At 47.2% G+C, this 25,353-nt stretch overlaps 1 pseudogene; it reads right to left on the reverse strand.

The window, feature by feature from the left end:
- Positions 1–397: 397 nt before the first annotated feature.
- Positions 398–25,353, reverse strand: part of LOC149336876 (uncharacterized) — a 40,872-nt pseudogene continuing 15,916 nt past the window's right edge.

Raw genomic sequence — 25,353 nt, forward strand, 5'->3', positions numbered from 1 at the left:
GTTCGTGCTTGACAGCCGCAACTCAAGTGAATTAGCACAAATACTGCCGAATAGCAGCATTCGCGAGCTCTTCCTGACGGACATGTCTTCTACGGCGGCTAAGAAGGTCCTAAGTGCAATCAACAGTTGTGCTTCTTTAAGGACACTCTGTGTACACTACCGGCTTTCCACGTCAAACAAAGTGTCAAAAGTTCTGGCGAGTGCATTAGCAAAGAACAAGACTCTGACAAGTCTATCGGTGACGGGCGTCACGTCCCACAGAGCGGACAGAATCCTGCGGGCATTGAAAACTTGTGCTCTTAAAAACTTGGTATTGCTTGGTCTGTTCGGTATGCAGGGGTTCCTGTCGAGGAACGCGCTCCGGCATACAGCCGCGCGACTGACGTCCCTGCAGTTGTCACTCCCAGTAATTGGTAGCCCATGTGCTACTTTTCTTGCCAAAGCACTCCGAGCGAGCTTGTGTGTACTTGAGAAGCTTGATCTTTCTTACAGCAGTGTTGGCGACCGGGGTGCAGTACGCCTGGCTCAAGCTCTGCTCGTAAACAGCACACTGAACGAACTTAATCTCGAGGGGTGCTGACTGACTGCGCTAGCTGTAGAACCATTTGTGGCATCCCTGGCGCAGAACTCCACTATAGAGTGTATCCGGCTTGGTGCTCTGCCCGTGGACGAGACCCGGTCGTTTAGCCCCGTGGAGAGAACGGTCGGGAGACTGGTCACCTCGTGGAATACGTGTGGCTCTCGAGAACTCGGCCGTGTGCTGCGCAGCGAGGATTGCACCGTCACCTCACTTGAATTGGCTTGGACAAGAGGTGTGGCGATCAGCTGTGTTTTGGACGTTTTTCAAGCCTTGTGCGGGAACAAGAACATCATTGAACTGCACGTGCGGTATACTGAGGGACTAAATTTCACCTCAGACCTCGTGTCTTTACTGCAGAGCACGCAGTCACTAAGGCGGCTGATAGTCCTGAGCGTATTCAGAGCCGCTGATCTTGTTGAAAGGGTTTTGTACGCACTGTCTGAAAATGAGACTGTCACGGAAGCTAAGTTCCCCGACCTTGCATTGTTCTCGGACGAAGCTGTTAGTGCTCTGGAATCTGTGCTGAGACTGAACAAGCAGGTCATCTCGCTGACCTTTAAGAGGTACTACCTTGACGCGAGCACTCTAAGGCTCTTGGCACAAGCTATGTTGGACAACCACGTGATAACAAAACTGAGCTTTATTGACCCCATGATTCACACTGAAAGTTATGCTCTCATTGCTGACATACTAAATAGGAACCTGAGCCTAATGAACCGCGCTACGCAGTTCCTGAGGTTTGAAGTGTTGGACTATCTTGATGCCTTTCGAAAAATTTGTGATAGCCATGCGTTTGCAGCTAAGTACGCCGCGGCTGAAAACATTCCTGTGCAGGCAGCGAGAGTCGCCATCGCAAAAGCATTGGATTTGTATGGTCGTGGCACAGAAGGTGACCACGTCCCCTAAGCAGTCCACTATTTGCCAAACTACAGGCATATGCACGGTGTGATTCCTAGTTTAGGTTCATCTTTTAGGTCGCTAATATCTTGAGGACTGTTTTTAGCTGTGTTTTATGTGAGACATGTCAAGTAAAGTGATGGATTTTACTGTTTCTGTGATTGTTTGCATGATCCGTGTAAACTCACGGTGAAGCACGACGATAACAGCTTTTGGGTCTATGACGAGGTTCGCGCAAGCGTTCTCCGTACTCAAAAAAGAACACGGATATGTTTTGAACGATGCCGTATTGGTAGGAAGCCCACTAGGGCAGACTGAAAGGTACTGAAGTGCCCACCACAAACCGTGCGAGCAACCAAGCCTCTACACCTCGTCCGACGAGGCCCCAATTCCGTACACCCTCCTCGCGGGCCTCCAGCGCCTCGAGCGAAGTGATGGATGCAAGCCCCAGTAGTTCTGCGCTGCAGGGGCGGCACAACTCCCTGGAGCGTGTCTAGACAAAACCAGAGTAACAGGTCCGAAACAGAAAACTTTTTCATTGAAATCGTAAAAACTTACATATGGCTTTTCTAGTTGAATGGAACTGCCGAGGGGTCTTTATTACCCATAGCGTTATGTCTCTAAGAAACCAGTCGAGGTTCACAAAACAAGAATACCCTGAAGAAATACAAAACCTTCCATCGAGACCTAGAGAAAGCTCACCTTTCAGGTGGCGTCACAATCAATACACAAAGCGACGTTCCAGCACAAGAAATAGAACTAAAAGCTAAATTCGAGGCTGTTTCGGTCACTCGTCAGCCACAAAGCAGCAATACGCTCTATGTACATCCCAGAAAACCTGATAGCATCAATATAAGAACTAGAAAACCTTTTCGAACAACTACCACAACCACACCTTGTACTCAGCCGCTGCGGTGGCTTAGTGGCTGTGGTGCTCGGCTGCTGTTCCTAAAGACGCGGGTTCGATCCCGTCCGCGGCGGCTGAATTTCTTTGGAGGAGAAATTCCAGGCCCGTGTACTGTGCTATGGCAGTGCACGCTAAAGAACCCCAGGTGGTCGAAATTTCCGGAGCCCTCCACTACGGCGTCTCTCATAGCCTTAGTCGCTTTGGGACGTTAAACCCCATAAGACCAAACACCTTGTACTCGGGGACTTCAATGCTTGTTCTCCTTTTTGGGGAAGCGAGTGGATCGGCAGCAGAGGACAAAACGTTGAAGATTTTGTATTCCACCAAAACGTGCTCATTGAAGATAGGAAAGGCCCAAGCTCTAGAAAAAGAGCTGTCGTGATTTATTATTCACAACTGCTTCAGTTTTAATGTTTTTATGGGATATTTTAGACGACCCCTGAGGAAGTGATCATCTGCCTGCAGTTATAAAGTTACCCTCCTCATCAGCGCCTATCATCCTAACCAGAAGACGACGCTAGGAATTCGATTTAGTCGATCGATCGCAGTTTGCAACCCATGCCACATTAGGCAGTGTTCTGTGAGGAGCTCAGCACAGATGAAATAAATGAAAAACTCACACTTGAATATTCTCTGCTGCAACAAAAGCTATCCCTCAAACTTCAGGGTTTGTGCCAAGAACAGAAGGTATAGTGGACTCAGTGATGCACAGCTGGAAACAAGAAACAAAGGAAAGCATGGGGTGTATTTCGGAGGTATCCTATGGCCGAGAACATACTCAGTTTAAAAGAAAATGTTTGGGACAAAGCGCCCCACATTCGTCTAAACGATTGAAAAGCTCACGGCAGGAATGTTTCTGGGATCAATAGTTTGAGGTGTTGAAAGATATTATGGGAGCAGGCCGATAAAAAATGGGCCCGCATGTCCCCGACATTGAAAACTGGCCGCTGTCTGTTTTGCTGGCCGAAGTCGTCGGGTTTAGTGGAGCGGCTCTTCTGTTTCAGGAGCCCTCCAAGGAGCCAGCATAGTATGCCTGCTGGCCAAAGCAACTGAGCAGCTTTTCCTGGTGTCCGAGGCGATACTAAACAACACGAAGCTACATAGTCAGAAGCATGGGAAGCGAATATGCATTGAGATTAGAGTTTGCTAGAGATTCCTTTAATATGTGGGAGAGAGTGATTCAAGCCGCTCCGAGTTCAGTTGAATACAGCAATGACTAATTTCCAATCAGTCGCCGACATCAGTGGCTAGAAGTTTTCCGTGTTATTTGCAATACGAGTGTCAGCTGAACGACTTATTGAGCGAATAAATGGTTCACTGGAAGTCATTGTTGTCTTCATGTCTCTTGCTCTATTTCGTTCAGGGTCAACCATCTGGAGTGACATCCATCTAGCTCATTTGATTTTGTTACTTCACTGAAGCTAGGAGCGTCTGGCTAAGGAGCAAGGCTGATGTTCGCTTTTCGTCGGCTACGGTATGGCGCAAGAGAATAGAAAGAAAAATCGCACTTAGTTTAAGACTCGCTCGTCACGGTTTCCTTATGCCAGTTAAGCCTGCTGGTCAAGGTAAAAAATATTGTTTCATGGGTGACATATATGTAACATCTAGTTAGTTCTCGCATAGCCGAGAAGGTTTTCAAAGTTTACTTAAAATACAAAAAAGGGTTACAAACACAGGAAAGCTATATGCTGTAAGTGCAGATAGTGTGGCATCATTACTAGCCAGGCCTGGCTATAGCGGGGATGCTTCTCACAAATAAAATCATGACGCGATAACTCATGGGGTATGAATTCAGGAATCATACCCGGAACACATGCACAAACAACCTGCATGGTCCGGTCCCAAGGAGCAGCTAACCTGAGAGGCATGCAGGGGCCGCTCACAGAACGTCAAGGTGAAACATGCTTACACCACTGCATGTGTTCTGCAACCTATTAATAAACAGCAAATGAAGAACTACATCAACCGCAATGCAGCAAGCCGCAGCTACTATTCAAATAGACAAGCTTTGTGACTAAAACACTTTCCTCGCGTTTTAGTTCTACAGCTGCTACATATTCATCTCCACTATAAGGAAACTCGCGTTCCCGAAGAGGTTGCCATGTTAAGAACGTCATAAAACTCGTGCCTAATCAGCATGAGGAGCTCACTCTGGATCATGTGATTATTTAACCTCAGATCATAGACTTCTTTGATTCGATAGGCGCTCACTCGACCGCACTCATAAGGACTCGAATCATGATCGGAATGTGAGCCTGGGCTCAAGATTCACATCTGAACGTGAGCTCAAACTGACGATCCGAATCGTGATTTGAACATGAGTCCGCATTCACTGACGTTTGGAATCGTGATCTGAATGTTACTCCGGACTCACGACTCGGATCATATCTGAGCGGGCCTGAGTGAGTGGTCTCATAAGTCCGCCCACCTGAGAAAGCAACAGTTTAAGTGGCTGCTGACTTTACGTGTGTGTCGTAACGAGCCCCACAATCCGCTGTACTCCTTTACTAAATAGCTTAACGGGGGGCTCGATTCAGGCAGTCTTGATGCCATATCAAGTATACAAGGGTTCTTGTACAACTTCCTTCGTCACCTTTCGTGCCCCTCTTAAGGTGGATGCTGGTGTTACTCCACCGCATGCTTATTGACTTCGCATACTGACTTCATTTTCCTGCTCCTTGAACTTTATATCAACTCATTCCTTTCCTACAATGCAGGGTTGCGAACTGGTTTGTTGTTCCGGTTAACTTCCCTGCCTTTCCTTCTCTTCGACCTCCTCCTGCTACGGCCGGCGCTCTAGTCGAGGGTGGCGCTGCTGAACACACTGTCTGAATTGCCAGCCGCGCGGTGCGGGTGCAAGAGTGGGTGCGTTTAGTTATGCACTTGGTGACCGGGACGCGACGGACTGACGCTAGCTGGAACGACGTGACAGCGTCAGTAAATGAGTTCTTTTGTTTAATAATTTAGTAGTTACGTGTATTTAAGTGCAGCTAGGGACAGAACACCGAATGTCAAGAGCGCAAGTTTTTTGGGGCACAACGGAAAGCTTTCTCTCTCAGGTAATCAGGAAGAGTTTTCGGAAACGCAGTGGTGGTGGTGGTGGAACTTTATTTCCAGCGGATATAGAGGAGCGACCCGAAGTCGGCCCCCGCTTAAACGGCGACCGCTATCCCTTGGGCAGCGGCGGCGTCTTCAGCCAGCTGGAGGAGCTTGATCTGTGTCCCCGGGTCGGGGCTGAGCAATAGAGCCTCCCAATGATCAGAGTCGGTAATGAAGCGACTCGCGGGTAGGGACTGCGGGCAGTTCCAGATCATATGATTTAGATCGGCTTTGGCATCACAATTTTTTCATTTGTCTGAGTAGAGTCCATCCGAATAGAAGCTACACAATTGGGGATTTGGATAGGTTTTAGTTTGAAGTTTACGCCAGGCTTTGGCCTGTTGCTTGGAAAGCGTTTTATCTGCTGGGGGAAATCTGAGTCTTGCAAGCCTGTAGTGCTGCAGGATTTCTCTGTAAGAACACAACCTGTCCTTGCCGGAGTATAGGGCGGGTGGACTGCACGACCCAGCTCGGCGGGACAGTTCTCGAGCTAGGTTATGAGCCGCCTCATTACCTGCAAGGGAGGCATGAGCAGGCGTCCAGATTAGGCGAATGCGCCGCGTGGGCTGATAATTTAGCAGAATCCGTGCTGCTTGTGGAGAGATTCTTCCAAACGTGTAGTTACGTATTGCCAATTTTGAGACGATGACAATGGTTTCTGCCGAGGATCCCGCTGTTGCGGAAACGCAGTAGGAAATTTTTGCAGAGAACTTTTAAATCAGGGCATACCCCTTTGCAGCCAAGAGTGCTGTAACGAAAAGTTATATACATCTCACCTGCCAGAGAGTGATGATATTTTAAGCATGAAATGCTTTTAGCCCCCGTTGTCGGCAGTGTGGCGACGTCACGCCGAGACCGAGAGCCATCATCCGGGCACTGAAACGAGAACATCCGGGCACCGTACGAGACTTGACGAGATTTAACGAGACTCTCTAAGCCCTCCTACGCGACCGGCATGCAAGCGCCGGTTGGTCTCCAAAGGAGTCACAAAAAATAACTGCTGCCAGTGCCTTCTCAATGTTTATCAAGATATCAGTCGCTGTGCGTTTGATAATGCACGGAATTATAAGTTCCGATTTCTAATAACGCGTGCAAAAAGCACATAAATGCCACGATACACTTCGTTGTCATACGTGATCTCTTAGGGGCTTCGCGCATCGAAATAAAGCAGCGCAGGCGCACAGGGGAACGGGGGACAAGCGCTGCGTTCAAAAGGCAAGGCATCGCGCCGAACGGGTGGTGGCGTTCCTCCCTTCCATTACGGTGTGGTTCGGGTGTCCACCGAGATGGCAGAGAATTACTGCGCCATTTCCTTTCCTCAAAAAACCTTGCGTTAAAATGGAAAGGCATCGCGCTGAACTGGTGGTGGCGTTCCTCCCTTCCTGTACGGTGCGGTTCGGGTGTCCACCGAGATGACATTAGGCCCGTAAACATTTCATGCTTACTCTACTCTCGGTTACGGGAGAGGCACAGATTTTTGGTTCACAGTTCGACTCTCGACCTGTTTATGATGCAAGTTTCGACTAGCAATTCTGTTCTAGATCATCTTCCGATTCGAACGCGACCAGTAGGGCACTCCTCGGATAATTTTTTAGTATATGGAATAGCGTCCATTTCATTTTCTATACAAAAGGTGTTGCGGCACAGTGATTCACGCCTCGTGGACGAAAGTTTTAGTATGGACCGTTTACAGCGCGCACTTCTTCCGTTTCAGAACAGATGGCGCCACAGGCGCGCTCGGGACCTGGTTCCATTACGGGCCTCGCAAGTCGCCGGTGTGAAAGCAGTGACGTAGCAATAGAAATCATGGCGCCGAACCGGAACCGAACGCGAATTTTCTCCCGGAACTGGAACCGAAGCGAACGAATTTTTTTCGCCAACTTGGATCTGAACCCGAACCGGAATGAGCTGTTCCGAAACGGTTCGGGACTCGGTTAAGCCCCACTTTTTTTTTCAACGCGGCATACTTTTTTTTGCAGGCCAAATGAGATCGTCTTGCGCATAGGCTTACCCATCCGGAGGTGTCCGCGCTGGAAAGTGGAAAAATGGCACCCGGTTTGTGCGATAAAATAAAATTAAAATCTCGTGTCTGGGAAGAAACCTAATTGACGCTTCTGTGTAATTTACTAGCGCCTATTCTAAAGATCGTACGTCAAGCTTACGTGAAATCTTCAGTTATTGCTACTCGTCTTTTACATGTTTGCTTACGGTATAACTCAAATTGTTGGCACTGATCTAACTGAGTGAAGGGCTACTGACACCAAATTTTTGCATGCCCATTTAATTTTTTCGAAGATGCTTTCAACATTGGTGTACATGAAGCACCGTGGTTTCGCTTACGACGAATAAATAATTTATATTTTAATTTCTTCCTGACGCAGCTCGTGCTTCATCAACAAAACGATTTCTGTGACGTGCAGTTGAATTTCGGTTACTCGAGGGACGAAAAAAAAACGGCAATATAACTGCTGATACGTCATATGTTGTGGTTCTAGCTCTTGATGCAGGCTGGTTTACGTACATTAGCGAGTCAAAACAACCTACCACTGTTTATATCACAGTTTTTCTGCGCCTCATTTGACACAAACTTCCACTACACGTCATGGTCATTTTCTTGATGCAATAACTGTCAGGCTTAATGGGTCCAATTGGTGGGGCCATTTGGATTCAGTTGGGTCCAATTGGTCGGGTTTATTAAGCACAACTGGAACCAATTCGTTACAGTTGAAAAATCCAATTGGAATCTGTTGGAATGTGCAATTGGTTCCAATTGTTTGTTTTTTTCATTGGGACCATGCAGAAATAAAATGAATATCGCCACGACTGGGTTTCGAGAAGATCAGTTTCGTTGACCACTGCACGAGAGAACAATGCTATCGCGGCAGCTGATCACGACTCGTGTTGTTGTTGTTGTTGTTGCCTTAGTGGCATGGCACATACCCACGACGGGGGATAGGCCAGGGTTCAGGGAGGAGAGCCAGAAGTAGGTATTGGTTGTAAAACATTTTATTCGCCGGAAAGATCTTGGTAAGAGGTCGCGTTAAGTGGTCGAGAGTGCGCAGCCCTCGACGACTTTGTCAGCCCACTCCACCGCCAAAACTTCCGTTCTGGGGTTAGAGCTAGCCAGCACGGGCTCCCACCGCTCGAGAGAAGGAGCGGTAATTAGATAACCCGGAGGTGGCTCTATTTTGCAGTCCCACAGGATGTGATCATAGGTGGCTCGTTGGCCGCAGTGTTTACAATTTGGATTGTAAAGATCTGGATAAATGTGCGCGAGGAGTGATGGGGTGCGTATCGATCTCGTCTGTAGACAGGAGAAGGTAACTAGGAGCCACGCTAATATTTTAAACTGCGAAACACTCGCGCTATGCATTGGACATCATCGTCTTCATCAACTTCCATGTGCGGTGCGAACATATAAGATCAGCTTAACCTCGATCACAGCTAAACCTGAGCCTGATATCGTCGCCAGACGAGCTGACGACCCAGCTAAGCAAAACCATGAGCGAACCAGGCTAAACACATGCTTCCGCACGTCTTCTCGGTTGAACTACGCTAAAACGCTACCACTTTTTCAAGTATATTTTGCTATCCGTTGTTTTCCTTCGGGGTCATGATTCTCGCATGAAGAACAGGACGGCAACCTACAGGTAGTGTTTTTACATTTGTAGCTTGAATATATGTTGCTATATTAGGTTTGGCCAATGTGACCCTCAAGGTCACCCTGTCATTGGCTACAGCTGGCGCGGCGCTCCTCCGAACCAAGCCGAGCTTACCCGAGTTGCTCCGAGGCTTCACACAAGATTTGGGACAAAGATACCGACCGGCGGTTATGTGGTTCCTCTTTTTCTTAATTCGTTTCCCCCTTGGAGTGGCTTAATGTGCGGGAAAGTGAGCTCTAAGAAATTATGCTCGGGTGCCGCCGCGGTGGCTCAGTTGCTATGGTGCTCGGCTGCTGGCCCGAAAGACGCGGGTTCGATCTCGGCCGCGGCGGCTGAATTTCTTTGGGGGAGAAATTCGAGGCCCGTGTACTGTGCGATGTCAGTGCACGTTAAAGAACCCCAGGTGGTCGAAATTACCGGAGCCCTCCACTACGGCGTCTCTCATAGCCTTAGTCGCTTTGGGACGTTAAACCCCATAAACCAAACCAAACCAAATTATGCTCGGCTTTCGAACGAAGTCATGCTACAAGCTACGTACGTACGCTGTTAAACACTTGGCATGCAGGCAATTCGGCTCTCCTGGTACATGCCATTGTGACTGACAAGTTTCGAAGAACACTGAGCGTTTCTCAAGGCAACATCCGGTGGGACAACACCTGGCGAATCACTGACTGCGGGGCAGGTGTCTATCGAATTTTCGCTCAACACGCGTTTTGCATTTCCCTTGGGAATGGAAATATGCGTAATATTACCATTTGACTGGGACGGCAGGCAAGGGTCACAGACGTATGCAATGGAAGAGCAGCCTGCCGAAAAATTCTGCTGATATGGGCGAACTTGCGCTCACGAACTGGGAAAAAATACCTTGGAAGACGTTTCATCTACCCTTAAGAGTGGTCTAGAATAGCATTAAAGATCCCTCCCTTTGTCCCCTAGGTTATGCCTACGTGGCGATCTACGAGGAATTGGTCATTTTATTCTTTACCTGCCCCCCCCCCCCCCCCCCTTCCGTCGCCAGTTGCTGACACTCCAGTGGGCTGGTTGCCATCGGGCACGCTGGCCAGGTTGCCGACAATGGGTTGCCCAGGTTACAGCCTCTGCGGCGCAGGTTATGATGTCACAAGGTCATGTGACCTTTCTCGACCAATCAGGGTGGCTCATCGGACAGGCTGTGATAACGTCACACGGTCATGTGGCCTCTCCCAGCCACTGAGCGAATTTCGTCTCTGACATCGGCGGTGTTTTGTGTGACAACTTTCATGCTGCCGCCGTGAAAAAAGCGGCGGCGAACATGCTAGAGATTGCACGCAGTGGTCGTCGGGCTCAGAGCTCTTGTCGCTTACCGGCTGTACTCTATTTAAAGATGACGCAGAACTTGTTAGGTAACGTGCCGAAAGACACAGCAAACTTCACCCACATAACCACGAACCTCCTAGAGCTGTCCAGAATAAGTCCAAAGGTTTAAGTTTATATATTACATTTATTTCCATCAAAGATGGGGGAGGCGAGGCAAAAAGCTGCGACAGCAGCTTGACAAGTCCTCGTCCCCTACAAAGCAGCAGCAGTACACGCCGACAACCCGAAACATATTACATCGAAGAATAAAAACAGAAAAAAAAATGTACCGAGGCATAATCTTTGAGACGTCTTATTTACCAACCTCTTTCGTGAAAAAGCTGGGGACGTACCCACGACATTATATCTGCCTTTACCTAGACTCCTCGTAGATATTACTTATGATGTCCTGGGAATGTAAGTGAAATATTCAAGAATTCCACATTTTCAATCATTCGATATTCTTTGTTAGTTTACTGCATTTAAAGTTGGGAATTGCTGCTGACTACACATTGGTGGCAAGACCAGCGCTGCCTGTATTTGTGTGTGTTCGTACTCGTTTCAAGGCAACATTACCCTGTCTAAACAGAAGAAAAAATATTGGAAGTAGTAAAAACAAATCTGAATGCACACCCATCAGGTTTCTGAATCAACTGGACACGGTTGGTTTAAAATGACAGGCACTTTGGTCAGGATTCGCACTGTTATTTGGTTACTGTTCTTACTTTCAATTTATACCTTGCGCTTCTGCCAACGCAAGCTATCTCTGCTTAAGGTGCGAGGCCAAACTGAAAAACTTGTTTTTAAAACCCGCAGCGAGGACAATAATAACCATTTTTTCTGATTAAGCATGATTTATTCAACTAATCCAACTATTTAAAGTAGGTACAAAATTGGTTCAACTCAATTATTTGGAGTTTTTTTTTCTCAAAAATATGTGAAAACTGTTACTCGCGCTAGCAGTGATAACTAACTACTGGAATGCTGAATTGAGAAAAGCTTTGGCATTTGTGTAGCCGAATGTGTGCCCTCGTCTTTCTTCAGAGGAAACTTCTTGAGCCCCACTTATTATCATCACCAGCCTATGTCGACTGCAGGCAAAAAAGTTCCCCAATTAACCCTGTCCTGTGACAGCGGCGGCTACCTTATCCGCGCAATCTTCCGAACCACATCTGCCACTTGACCTGATTCTCTCTGCTGAGCTTGCTTTCTCTCTGAATCGAGGACGTTACCCTAAGAATAATTGGTTATGTTGCCTTCATCTTACATGCGCTGTCCATATGCCTGTTGGGTTATTTCGATTATGATGTTTTTAACTTAGGTTAATAACATCGTAGCTGAAATAACAAAGCCGGCATGGGTCAAGAAAAAAATGCAATTGCGTTTTTTCGTAACGCATGCGTAATTGCTTAATGTATGGGTTGCAGGCACCCATGCTTTGCCTGCTGCATTACAAAGATATAAGGTCTTCATCCCACTGTCCCTTGGGCATATATTCCCGTGAGAGTCCGCTGGCATTGTGAACGCAATGCTCTTTGCATCATAATGCTCTTGCAACATTATGCTCTTTGTATTATGCTAGCATTATCATAGCATGCTATAATAGAAGCCTCTAGTCAAGATATGGCCCATGGAACAGTAGGAAGAGGACGACAATAATTTTTGTAATGCTGAATTTTTCAGTTATTACAACTGCAGCATTTAAGCCAAATTATTGGTCTATGTATAGTCATATTCTTTATATATAGATGTCTAGACTACGTAGAATTGGCGTACTTACACTATGCACAAATATCTCGTAAATGTCGAGGTGGATGTCTGCACTTCGTAGTAAACCTCGGACTGGACTCTAATTTTGATGTTTTAGGTAGGTAGATTTTTGGTAAACGGTACTAAAATGGATGTGTGGTGGCGGTGTCTAATGTTGAGCGGAAATACTTCGCTGATGTCCATGTGACGTTTGATGGTTTACTGTGTGCGCTCAGTGTTTCGATGTTCAAGAGGCAATTAGCAAACAGAAATATGATCAGCGGCTAACGATAATGAAGGAAGTAAGGTGGGCAAAAAAAGGTGTACAAGTACCTGTACACGAAAAGTATCAACACAAGATGGACGAACATAACCGGAAAGATAAAAACGAAGTACCATCAGGTGAGGGACGCGGCTCAGCAAAATACAAGTGTGGGAACACAAGTAAAGGAGACAGAAAGAAAGACGTGGAAGGAAAGAATTCAATAGAAATCAGCGCTAGGTGTATATACAGAACGAAAACAGGGCATAAAGAGGTACGTGGGCGCACACTAAACGAGGCACCAAGACAAAACACACACGACACGCGCGGTTCTCACAACGGGTTTATTGGGAAAAAGCGCGTTTGCTTAAATACGGCGACACAACAACCAAAGTCCAAAAAAGCCAAAAGGTAATCAATTAAACTGCACAAAAGAAAAAATTAAGATCTCTGGGGATATCTCATTTCTTTTTTTTGTTAGCAGTATCATTGGTGTGTTTAAACAATCACCATACGAGGCGTCATGCAATGCTTGAATCACCTCTACGCTGCGTTGACGAGGGTGTCGAAACAACACCTTTGTTTCCGGAAATAAAGGTAGGAAGTTCCTGCATTCCCGGCCATGCTGAGCTACTTCAAACGAACTATTGTTCTTATACTAAGGCGGAAGTTAAGACACGGCCCGGTATGGCCTGTATATACTAGTCCACACAGGAAGGGAGTTTTGTAGACCACATCAGACTGACAGTGCACAAATTTCTTTCTATGTTTGATCTTGCAGGTGTAGAATGCGTGATTAACTTTCTGTATTTGTTTTTGCACAAGGGGGCATAATCTACCTAATCATATCTGGTATCTCTGTTCTAGCATTCTTGTAATTACTGACAGTGTACCTCTGATCCGCATTTTCTGGTTGGCGTGTCAAACTGTACATACAGAAGCGTGGTGTTTGCATAGATTCGCCAGCTGCACCCATACAAAGTAGCAGTTCTTTGAGCGGTCTCGATCGCATGCTTAGCCGGAGATTAGAAGCCACGCACTAATACAATTTCCGCCTCGTGCACAATTTTTTGGCATTAGTTGGCACAGCTGGCTGTAGTGACCGCGTAGTAAACGTCTTCAAAACTTTAAAAGAGTGCGGCTCAGGCCTAAACTTCACTTGGAATTGCCGAAAGCAGATGAGCTGCAGTTTCTAGGCATTAAGATATAGGTTATTTCTGTTCACACCAGCTGGCAGTATTCTCCTAGGTCGAAAAAGGCGATTCTTAACTGCAGTTCTGCAAATTCTAAATTCGTGAAGAGTGGCATTGCTCTTCATGCCTGAGGTCCAGCCTAGAAACATCCTCCATTCATACTATGCTGAATTGCTTTAACGGTCAAATTTCCAGGTTATCGAAAGCAAGCTACCCAGTTAACGTTATCGTCCAGTCTTGCACAAAGCTAATCAAATGGACAAAAAAGGTCATCCTTCTTGCACCAATGGTAACACTCAGAAATATGTCGCTATTCCGTTTACACACCCGTCAATATATGGTATAAAGCACGTGGCGAAAAGATAGATGTCAGTGCAGCTCTTTCCGAGCCCATAAGATTAGGCAGATTACCCCCCCCCCCCTTTCTGCAGAAGCAGATACAAAAGTTAATCATGACTCCCACAATTAAGTTCGTGCAGTGCGAGTATGATGTGGTCTACAAAATTCCCTTCTTGTGTGGACTAGTATATAGAGGCCAGACTAACGTCCGCCATGGTATAAGAACGATAGTTCGTCTGGAGTACCTCAGCATGGCCGGGAATGCAGCAACTGCAGACCTTTATTTCAGAAAACAGAAGTTCTGTTTCGACGCTCGCGTCAGCTCAGCAGAGGGGTGATAGAAGCATTCTATATCGCCTTGCATAGTAGTTGTGTAAGAACGCCATTGATACCGCTAACAAAAAAAATAGGATAGCTCCGGATATCCTAAGCAAGAACGCTTTTATTCTCTCTAATAAACCAGTTCTGAGGTCGGCGCATTTCCAGTGTGTCATTTTCCTTTGTCCCTCGTTTAGTTTGCGCCCACGTATTTTCATCATGAACGGCCTCCAACAAGCCCAACTTTACATCTTATAGAGAAAGAGCATTTATTTTATCACTTGCGGGGCGCGGTCTTGGTTGCTTTTCGAAGCCAGGACAGCGGTTTTGAAAACGTAAGTGTACACGCCCAAATTTGATGAAGTGGATAACAGTGTATGCAGAACTGAAACTGAGACTATATGACACTTATTTTTTATGTACATAGAACTTCATCCTACCATTCCCGAGGGAACAGCGGCAGATAAAGAGCTGGCGCTGCGATTTGCGGAAAAGGACGGATGAATTGAGTTCAAAGTTCAAGTTCAAAGTTCAGTTCAAGTTCAAATTTGGCGTACCCAGCAGTCACACCAACTTACACTTCGCCTCTTTTATCCCCAAGACTGCTAAGGAATGGAGCCACCTTCTCGCTTCCATCGCCTCCATTACAAACGCCGACTTGTTTAAAAATTCTGTAATTGATTTTCCATTGTAGTGTTGCGTTACCTGTTCTGTTTTTGTTGTGTATCACCCACTCCTCTTTGTAATGCTTCGGCCCTGAGAGTAAATAAATAAATGGGTAAGAAAAACGTGGAGGTAGAAGATTGGTTTGTAGGGAATGTAGAGATTTAAGGTCCCTAAGCGGCTCAGGCCATGAGTGAGACTATGAGGCCGTAGTGAAGGGCACCGGAATTTCGGCCACCTGGGGTTCTTCAACGTGCACTGACATCGCACAGTACACGGGCCTCTAGAATTTCGCCTCCGCCGAAATTCCACCGCCGCGGCCGGGATCGAACCCGCCTCCTTCGGTTCAGCAGCCGAGAGCCGTAACCATTGAGCCAACGCGGCGGCGGTTATAAGATTGGTGGAGGAAGTCAAGGCAGGGGTGAAGTGGAAAAAAAAAGATGGTCGAATTAGACATTTTGAAACCAGAATTGAGAGGAGAAATTTAGCAACGAATTGGGGGAGAGAGGTGAGTCGATAGAAGCAGGGACTTTAAAAAACAATAAGAACGTTAGAGGTCACTGCAGAACCACTGCGGCATCAGTTAAGTTCAGGATAACTTTATTGCCGTCGATGTAGAGGCCCCTCGCTCCCTCAGTCAGGCACTAGGGGTCCTCCAAGGGAGAGGGAGGCCCACAGGGGGAAGTCTTTCTTAAAGCGTCCGGTGCCATACGGATTTCTCGTGCTTGCTGCTCTGGAGGAGAGCATCCCAGGTTTCTTTCTCGTTGATTCCATCAATATGCCGGGGGTAATCGGGGAATTTCCAAATGAGATGATCCTGATTAGCTGTTATCCTGCATTTGGTGCAGAACTTTGGAGGTTCCCCTGCCTCCCCGTATAGATAAGGGGGAAAGAATCGGTTGGTTTGTAATCTTCTCCAGCCTCTGCACTCTTTAAGTGTGAGAGACCGACCTGGTGGCGGGAGGTCTAGTCTCATCTCTGTAATCAGCCGTGATTTCCGTGTACGTGATGAGCTGGTCCTTCGGCCCGGGTAAGGGTGATTCCACGGCCGCTCGGGTGTAGATACCTCGGGCGATAATGTTAGCAGTCTCATTGCCTGGAATCCCCTCGTGAGCCGGGACCCATATGATAGCGATCCAATGCCGATTGTCCAAGTATCTTAACCGCTTGTTTCAAAGCGATTGCCTTATTAAAGTTTTTTACGGTTATCTTTCTCTCGCAAAGTATGCATTTGGCTTTGGTGCTGCTGCAGGCGAACGCCAGCCTGCAGGCGGCCTCTTCCGCTCGAGTGTATGCGCAGGTGCTCGGGTCGGTGGTGACGCACTGCTCATCATCATTCCCCGAAAGAGATGTCCGTGGGGATGCTTGGGAACGCGTGGTGCCTCAACTCATCAACATCGGCATTTTGCAGACGCTCTTGCGGAGTGGTTTAGTTAAACTTAGCACTTTTAAAGAGATTACTACGGAGAAGAAACGAAAAATGCAGCGCTCCAGTTTGAGACATCCATGGCAGGCAGGAATAGAGATTAACTCTGAAGCAAAGGGGGAAGTCTGCGAATGCAAGCAGCAGCGACCACTTCATTCAATCCAAGCTGTAGGGGAATGGGTTCAGATTAAAAGTGACGGCTGCCTCGAAAGGTATACGGTTCTGTGGATACTGCAGGACTTTCAGAAAGTGGTCAACATCGGCATTGCAAAGCCAACCGCCATGCGACAGTGCTTGGCGCATTTCAAAGAATTCTTGGAAATAAGCCTTGTTAATGTAGCCTGGGAGCATGTGTAGAAGTGGTGCTAGTGTGACCGCACAACAATTGCGAATGGATAGATGCGCCAGGAAATGTAGCCGGTCACTAAGGAAGGTGCAAATATCCATCTATGTGTGAGCAAATGAATTCAGGCTGGTGGGAAATGCAAAGAGGATTAAGAAAATTTGGGAAGTGTTCTATACTGCCGACGCATAGGTTGTTGTAGGCCCACCATCGCTGTCACTAAGCATGACAAGCAATCGGGCCTGCAGCAGGCATTCACAGGCAAATGAAGGTACCAGATGGACTTGCGTCGATCACATCTCATTCTGAAGGCTTCAAGAATGTCTCATTATACAAACTAATACAGATGACCCAGGGGGCGCTGCTGAACAACTGCGCAACACCAATCAAGTCGAGTTGGCGAGCAGTTCTAAAACGGTGTCATTGAGACCATTTGAGTCATTTTTGTATGTTTCATCTCCCGATCCAAAGGGGATCACAATCGTCAAGAAAACACGTTGTCATTAAATTGGCGCAGTTTTTTAACCAAGGGTGGATCGGCACAAAGCATGTCATGGCCCACGATACGCGTCAAGATCACTGCATTTTGCTCATTACAACGCAAAGCAAGGTCTTAATATTGCGAAACGTTTGTCTAATATCGACTTAACACCGCTACTCAAACAAAAAAAAAAACGAATCACAAGGAATTTCTGAACATTTTTTTCGTCACAACTTGCTCAGAGGACAGTTCTAATCGGGAGCCAGTGTTCATATTAAAGCAAAACAGAACTGCCCGATGACCAGGACAAAAGAAGGCACGAATACACGCACACAAACCGCAGACTTCCAACTGACTTTATTTTGCGAAAGTAGGGTGCTTAGAAAGGCTATCACAAGAAAACAAGGAGACAAGCAGAAGCAACGTGCGCACGGCAATGACAGTGTCAACAAGACCACGTGTGGATAGGACCCATGGAAAGCTCGAATGAGCCCATCTAAGAAATTGATTTCTTCTTGCCTTGAAAGAGATAAAGAAGGCGCGCACTTATCGCCCCTTTTGGAGATGAAATAAGCCTCGATAACTTCTCTTTCGGTTTTTGTTTTAGCCTTAGAAAGGAGCTTGGTTTTTTCGATGTAAGGAGAACAGTTTTTGGTGTCGCAGCACTTACAATGCAAGGGTAGATTGCTGCCAGTGCCTTTGCTGAGGGGTCGCCGGTGTTCCAAAGCGCGCTCATTAAAACAACGGCCAGTCGGGCCTATGTAGGAAAGACAGCTTGATAGAGGTATTTCATAAACAAGTTCAGAAACACATTTTGTGAACTTGATCTGGTGGTTCTTCTTGCAAGTGGTGGGTTCCTTTCTTCTTCCAGTCAGTAGAGGGCACTCTTTTTTCAGTTTGCAGGGCGGCGAAAAAACAACGCGAATCCCATACCTTTCCGCTACCTTCTTGATGTTATGGGAAAGGCAATGAAAATACGGCGTGACAAATGGTGGCTTGGGTTCCGAGCATCTTTTGTCTTTTTCAAGTGAATATTTTAGCCTTTGAAGCAGGCTTTGACAGGTGCTGAGAGGTAGATGACTGGGATAGCCAGCAGAAAGAAGGCGCTCAACTTGACATTGAAAACTGGATGACATGGTGTGGGTACAGGATTTCTGCAGGGCAGAGAAGCAGCCAGACATGATGATGCCACGTTTTACTAGCTTGGAATGAGAGCTTTTATAGGGTAGTAGAATTTTGTTCGACCTTGGGCTGTACGACCTGCAAACGACCGGCAATCCATCCTTGCATTGTAAGAGCTGCGAGACCAAAAACTATTCTCCTTACCTGGAAAAAACCAAGTTCCTTTTTAAGGCCAAAACAAAAACCGAAAGGGAAGTTATCGAGGCTTATATCATCTCCAAAAGCGGCGATATGAGCGTTAGCTCGCCTTCTTTAGAAAAAGAAGGCAAGAGATCAATTTCTTAGATGGGCACATCCGAGATTTTTATGGGTCGTAACCACACGTGGTCTTGTTGACACTGTCATTGCCGTGCGCCCGTTGCTTTTGCTTGTCCCTTGTTTGCCTGTGACAGCTTTTATAAGCACCCTGCTTTCGCAAAATAAATTCAATCTGCGCTTTGTGTGCGTGTATTCGCGCAGTTCTGTTTTGCTCTAACCATGAACCGACTAACCCAACATCATGTCCTAGTTCATATTAAAGTAGCATGAATGTATGTCTTGCTCGCCTCCATAATTTTTCTTTACTATAACATCAAGTGAAACATTCATCTGAAAGAGTGACATGAGTTAGCGAGTTTTTGGAATTTTTAGACTGTGAAGAAGGAGTGAGTTAACTTCGAGTTCATCTCGTGATAACGGGTTCGAACAGCTACTTGGGCTAGTCGGTATAAATTTATTGCTACAAGGCAGCGCGCAGAGCCGACGGACAAGAGAAGACACACAGCAAGGCGCTAACTATCAAATGAATTTTATTCGGAAAAAACATCTCAATATCACTGTTCTGCACGTTAAACAGTTGCACATCACGTGGAAAGGGTCAATCAGCAAACCTGTCAATAGACGTGAATCCTTTATCATGCATAGTCAAGGTGGTAACGCTAACGCATGAGTCTCCTCCTTTCCGTATGTGAGACGCTTCTGCGAGCTCTCGGGTCACTTTATCTCGGTGTCTGAACAGCACTACCGCCCTGTCAAGGAGGGGCGAACATCCTTGGCATCAACTGCAATGCTCGGGTAAGTTTCTGAAAGGCCGACTTGAGAGGGAACGGAAATGCTCCTGTAAGGGCTCATGGAGGCGCATGCCCGTTTTGGCCTATGCATGTTCGTCCAGACGTCAGCTGAATGCTCTGTACTATGCGAATGGCACATGTTACATATCGAAATTGGTGCGTTTGTGTTAGAGCGGCTACGTGGGCTTGTTGGTATAAATTCATTTCAACCACCTGGGGTTTTTTAACGTGCAGTGACATCGCACAGCACACGGGCCTCTAGAATTTCGCCTCCATCGAAATTCAGCCGCCGCGGCCAGGATCGAACCTGCGTCTTTCGGGTCATCAGCCGAGCGCTGTAACCACTGAGCCACTGCGGCGGGGTTACTATTGAGTTTTGTTAAAGGCAAACCAAAGTTGCGATCTGGTCAGTGACTAATAGCCAATTAGGTGTGAGAAGTGTTGCGGGTTAACGAATCGTGCTTCTTGAATGCATTCGTCTTCATTTTGCAGTCTGGGCAACGCTTGTGCTAAATTCCTCATAGACCAGGCAGCCCTTTTAGTCGTGCGTTGCCTTATTGCTATACGAATCTTGCAACAAATAACAGTCAAATTTTCATTTTGCTCACCTGAAAAGCGCACATCTAAAAGCTGTCTTTAACACATTTGTTACTTAAAACGCGAAGCTAAAGTGGCATATCAAACCGTGAAAATCCTGTAGTCTGGTAATTAGGGTGCTGCTTAGGTGGCACAGTATCATTCTGTGCCACGACCTTACAGATACAATGCCCCTGCGATGGCGGCTCTCGCTGCATGCACAGATATGTTTTGAATCTCAGCATACTCAGCTGCAAACGCATGGCTGTCACAAATCTTTCGAAAAGCATCAAGGTAGTCCAGGACTTTATACCTCAAGAATTGGATAGCCCGGTTCTTTAGGCTCAGATTTCTGTTTAGGATGTCAAGAATGAGGGCATAACTGTCACTGCACGTGCTCAGGTCAGTAAAAGTCAGTTCTCTTATTACGTGATTGTCCAACATAGCGTCTGCCAAACCGCTTAGAGTGCTAACTTGAAGGTATAACCTCTGAAAGACCAGTGAGGTGATCTGCTTGTTGAGTCTCAGCAAAGCTTTCAGAGCACTCACAGCTTCGTTCGAGGATAGTTCAAATCCGGGGAACTTAGCTTCCGTGACAGTCTCATTTTCAGACAGTGCGTACAAAACTCTTTTAGCAAGATCAGGGTCTGTGAATACGCCCAAGACTGTCAGCCGCCTCAGTGACTGAGTGCTGTGCAGAACAGAGATAAGGTCCGAGGCGAAATGCTCTGTCCCACACTGGAGAACGCGCAACTCGACGATGTGCCTGTTCCCGGACAAGGCTTGAAAAACGTCCGAGACACAGCCGCTCGCCACACCTCTTGTCCAAGCCAATTCAAGCGAGGTGACGGTGCAATCCTCGCTGCGCAGCACACGGGCGAGTTCTTGAGTGCCGCACGTATTCCACGAGGTGACCAGTCGCCCGACCGCACTCTCCACGGGGCTAAAGGACAGGGTCTCGTCCATGGGCAGAGCACCAAGCCGGACACACTCTATAGTGGAGTTCTGCGCCAGGGATGCCACAAATGGTTCTACAGCTAGCGCTGTCAGTTGACACCTCTCGAGGTTCAGTTGCTTGAGTGTGCTGTTTGCGAGCAGTGCTTTAGCCAGGTGTGCGGCTCCTAAGTCGCCAATACTACTGAAAGAAAGATCAAGCCTCTCAAGCACACAGAAGCTCTCTCGGAGTGCTTCGGCAAGGATAGCAGCACACGGGCTACCAAAATCTCCGAGTGACATCTGCAGAAACTTCAGTCGCGCGGCAGTTCTTCGGAGGTCGCCCGTTGGGAAGGTCCCAGTCATTGCGTTCTGACCGAGCAACACTAAGTTTTGAAGGGCGCAAGTTTTCAACGCCTGTAGGATCCCGTGCGCTACCTTGACTGTGACGCCTGTCACCGACAGACTTGTCAGGGTCTTGTTCTTCGCTAAGGCTCTCCCTAGAATATTTGACACTTTGTCCGATGAGCTCAGGATGCCGTGCAGAGAGAGCGTCTTTAAAGAAGCACAACAGTTGATTGCATTTAGGACCTTCTTAGCCGCCCTCAAAGACATGTGTGGTAATATGATTGTGCTAATGCTGCTGTTCGGCAGTACTTGTGCCAATTCGTTGGAGGTGAGACTGTTAAGCTCAAACCCAGAGAGGTTAAGAAATTCCAACTTACTACTTTTCCTCAGCGCAGCTATCAGAGAGAAAAAGTTGAAATCCTGAGAATCTCGATCTGGGTTCACGCTAATGGATCTCAGACCAGGCGCTGCGGCAACAGACGAGGCGAGAGCATTCGGATAGTGGAACACAAGTGCGTTGGTGTCAAACTCGAGACGCTGCACGCATCGATGCATCTTCACCAGGAAAAGTGCCAAGAAGGAGCCTACCAGGTAATTCTTTTCGTGAACTTGAAAATTTGTATCCGCGTCGATGGAGCTGAGTTTTAAGTACCCCGGTGTGTATTCTGCAACACAAACATTTCCTTGGCGGAGGTAATTATTCAGCGGTGAAAGGTAGTGAATAATCCAGCAGTTCACGCTGTCGCTAGAGTGGGAGCAGGGATGGGAGATATCCAAGCCGACAGTTTCTTTCCATTGCGCCCTGAACCGCCCGATGAGACCCTGCAGGTGAGAGAGGCTGACGCAGGGAAAACTTCGGAGAAAAACGTCGAATTCCGCCTCGCCTTTGCAGGAAGGTTGATCCATGTCCTTGCCGTCCCTAAAAACGAAAAAAAAGCGCATATTAATTCAACCTATAGTTCTACTGAAGTTTTCAGCATAAATCAATAAAAAAAGCCCGAATATTCGTGACGAAAAAATTAGCCAACGATTAACAGCCACAGTTCAATCAACTGCGATGAGATCTGCCTTTGTCAGCAGCCTAAATTCCCGAAGCTTATAAGTGGCAGGCATGGTGGTGCACGAGTTACAAAGCGATGGCAGCATCTCCTGCACCTTTGTCTATCTCCGTAAACGATGCTTCCTTCACAATTTGAGATAGAGCAAATTTATATTAAATGTACGCAGGTGTAGGAGCATTTAACCTGCGCAACTGCAAGCCTCGCATCTACCAGGTACACTGTGACACGAAACAGTTGAAAGTATGTGAAACAGAAGATGGCGGACCCGGCAGAAAGTGAGAACGTTGCGCAGTAAGTGCTGGCCCTAATTTAGTGCGCTCAGAAATTATTTCGTTACGCTCACGTGTGCAGGGTTAACAGACGATATAGCTGCCCACTATCGCTGCAGGATTTGTTGCAGAAAACCATTGCCCCTACAGACTTATAAATGACATTACACGCACCTAGTCTGGGCAATCTAAATGGAACGATTCGAAAAAATAGTCACAATCGGAAGCTCAGCATGCACTAGGACATACGATGCGAGGTTGCTGTTCCCACAAAAGTCACCCTGAAAAAAAAAAAAACTGAAGACACGGAATTAGTTGCTGGATAAAATCTCAGCTCGGAGAGAGAGATTTCTCGAAAGAAGTATTTCTCCAAAAGCTATATATTGTGACGCCCATGAAAAGATGGTACACACACAAAAAAAAGAGCAAACAGCTGACACAAATCCATGAGCAAATGCGCCCTCGAAGTTAACTAATTAATTACTAAGGTATTCCACAATAAATCTTAACCACCCTCCCCGTTTCCCTTTCCAGGCCCCTAAATACCACCTGCAAACAGGTAGCATTCGAGAGATCGCGTCTCTCTGCCTGAAACCCTTCCTTACTGGGATTTATGGCTGTATTCATGGACGACTACGGCGTCGGTGCAGCCTTTGCACCTATGTACGAGTACTTTTACATCAGCTCGCGACAGCTTGGTTCCGTAACGCCTGCATGACTGCTGAAATCTCAACCAGGTGAATTGTAGTCTCGTAATCTATGAAAACTAGATATCATTATCATCATCAACCTGACTGCGCCCGCTGCAGGGCAAAGGCCTTTGCCAGCTGCGGCCACCGTATCCCAGCAAATTTCTTAATCTCATCCGCGCACGTAACTTTCTGCCGCGCCCTGCTACGGTTGCCTTCTCTTGGAATCCACTTCTTAAGGATCAACGGTTATCTTGCCTTCGCATTACATACCCTTACATGCGCACGCCGATGTGCTTCATGCAGCGCGGCATCGAAGAGGGCCTGTTTTTGAAACAGTTGAACAGAATTATAGCGACCCTTATTTTAACCCTGTGCAAATTATTCCAAAAGTATTCAAACACTCTGAATACATTCGACTCGTTCGGAATAATTTTAAACGATGCAATTTTAGATTCTAACAACGAAATTAAAAGGATGATATTCGATCCGCTGCTGGAAAATTGAAAATATTAGACCATAAATACTTTTTTTTTTCATTTCTGCAATGTACCATAGGCGAGGGAATATACTGTAAGGTCATAAGGCCGCAGTGGACGTCTTAGGGTGCGAGGGCCAAGTCTCCCCCAAAAGAGCGATGTGCCAGCCATAAAGGTGTACTGGTCCAAAGGCATCAGCACACAGAGGGTCAATGCTTTAAGTGGCCAGTGCCATGTTCGCAATATATTTCGCACGTAACCATTGTCGACAGGAGAAAAAACACGGGGCAATGACTCTTTCAAGCACCACAATATGAAAATATGCCAGCGCATCGCGCCTGTAGGCTCCAGCTGGAGAGCATATATGCTGAAAACAAAAATCATGTTACGCCCCTTGCAAGTTTATCATGGGTGAATGCTTGCAAGCGCTTTATTTTTACTAATCTTTCATGGAGTTCTACGGTTCGCTGTGCGACCACAGGGCGAACTTTGTCTTTACTGCTCTTTGCTCGGACGCCTTCTACGGGACATTTGCTTGGATGCATCATTTAGCGCAAACTGCGCATGCGCTTGCTCAGTGCTTGTTTAGTTCTTGCAATGACAATGGAGGGCGCCGTTCCGACTTAACAGTGTTTTCTTGATCATTAGGCGCATGCGGCTCTCATTAGGAGCACGGGTCTCGCGGCGCTGACCGGGTCAGCCAGCAGCGATTCTGCGCGGATTCTGGCAGACTGCAGCCTGCGATGTGCTCGTGTAAACATGCCGCAGTCGTCTTCAGCGAAGGTAGTGGGCTACCGCGATTGCCGCCGAGATGCATTTCGTGTAGGAGGTAGAGGAGGACGTGTTACCATCGGCGCGATTTCAAGGGTAGATCATATATCTGAAGAGCTGGCTACAAAGCTTGGATCGGATATCACGGGTGAGCAAGAGTTCCTTGTCCAATTGTCTTGAAAATTGAGGTTAACAAAAGAGTAGGTTTGGTTTGGTTTATGGGGTTTAACGTCCCAAAGCGACTCAGGCTATGAGAGACGCCGTAGTGGAGGGCTCCGGAAATTTCGACCACCTGGGGTTCTTTAACGTACACTGACATCGCACAGTACACGGGCCTCGAATTTATCCTCCAAAGAAATTCAGCCGCCGTGGCCGGGATCGAACCCGCGTCTTTCGGCCCAGCAGCCGAGCACCATAGCCACTGAGCCACCGCGGCGGCACAAAAGAGTAGAGTGGCGTTCATTCTTTAAAATACTTTTACGGGGCTCGCGTCGCGCAGGCATTTCAATCTCTATCGCACTCGTTTCGGAAGTCAGGTGGGGTAATTTGTAGGCGCGTTTTCTGGGATGTGTATGCGCTGTCCGAGCTCCAACCGATGGCGTAAAGCATCAGCATAGCTACCGCTGGAGCAGCCGCACAGGGAAGTTATTCCTCCTAAGTGCTTACAGTAAGCGTACTGGCGCTAAAAGACGGAGACGCCACACACAAGACTCGAGTCCTGTCCTGGTGCCACTGGTGACAA

Source organism: Amblyomma mixtum, chromosome 7, assembly GCF_055824585.1.
Source record: "Amblyomma mixtum isolate Tamu chromosome 7, ASM5582458v1, whole genome shotgun sequence".
In the NCBI taxonomy this organism is placed as follows: Eukaryota; Metazoa; Arthropoda; class Arachnida; order Ixodida; family Ixodidae; genus Amblyomma; species Amblyomma mixtum.